Genomic DNA, 954 nt, shown 5'->3' on the forward strand with positions numbered 1-954 from the left:
TGTGTGTGTGTAGGGGGGAGGGAGGTACAGGTGTTGTGTAACTGTACCCTGAGCCCAGGAGAGGGCGCTGGGGCTTCTCTTCCATCATTCACTGAGGCAGCGCCTCTCCTGAACCCGAGGCCTGTGTTAGTCAGCTAGGCTGGCAGCTAGTGAGCACCAGCAATCTTCCTGTCTCCACCTGTCACAGCGCTGAGGTGACACACACATGAGACCATGCCCAACAAGTGCTCTTAACCATTGTGCCTTCTCTCCAGTTCCACCTATGCGGCTTCTGTACCTCCTTGAGCTGCTAACTGGTAGAGAGTCGGTTAAATCCTAGTGCGCATCAGTCAATATGCTCACAAGTTAATTTTTACAGTGCGTTTGGAGGAGGCGGACTGGTGGTTGATTCAGTTCTGCTTCTTCACCTAAAGGGTGACTGGACAACATCCGAGTAGGGTGACCTACTTTTGGTTTGATAATGACTTGGTCTCATCTCATTAATATTCTCTTTTTTTTTTTTAAGACAGGGTTTCTCTGTGTAGCCCTAACTGGCTGTGCTGGAACTCACTCTATAGACCAGGCTGGCCTTGAACTCATAGAGTTCTCTGCTTCCAGAGTGCTGAAATCAAAGGTGTTCAGCTCATTAGCATTCTTATATCAATACTAACATTAGACAGATATGCAGAGTCCCATACTTCTAGCTTCCAAGGGCACCATGCACATGTGGCAGATACACACACACACCAATAATCATCATCATCATCATCATCATAATTATAACAACAAATGTTCCAAACAGATCAGTGGCAATTTAGATTTTTTTATCTCTCTTCCTTCACCCCACCCCCCATCCTCTGGCAGGATCTCACTATGTAGCCATGGCTGACCTGGAATTCTGTATAGACCCAGCTAGATCTCAATTCAGGAGTCTGCTTGCATCTGCTTTCCTAGTGCTGGGATTCAAGGTATGTT

At 46.9% G+C, this 954-nt stretch overlaps 1 protein-coding gene and 1 long non-coding RNA gene across 3 annotated transcripts in view; one reads left to right on the forward strand and one right to left on the reverse strand.

Moving 5' to 3' along the window:
- Positions 1-954, reverse strand: part of Rhbdl2 (rhomboid like 2) — a 45,856-nt gene that overhangs the window by 16,904 nt on the left and 27,998 nt on the right. The window lies entirely within an intron of this gene.
- LOC113456643 overlaps positions 855-954 on the forward strand; it is a 6,814-nt gene continuing 6,714 nt past the window's right edge. The window contains exon 1 of the long non-coding RNA XR_003377398.1: positions 855-947. This is a non-coding gene — a long non-coding RNA (uncharacterized LOC113456643). The remainder of the gene's footprint in view (positions 948-954) is intronic.

Source organism: Microtus ochrogaster, chromosome 10, assembly GCF_000317375.1.
Source record: "Microtus ochrogaster isolate Prairie Vole_2 chromosome 10, MicOch1.0, whole genome shotgun sequence".
In the NCBI taxonomy this organism is placed as follows: domain Eukaryota; kingdom Metazoa; phylum Chordata; class Mammalia; order Rodentia; family Cricetidae; genus Microtus; species Microtus ochrogaster.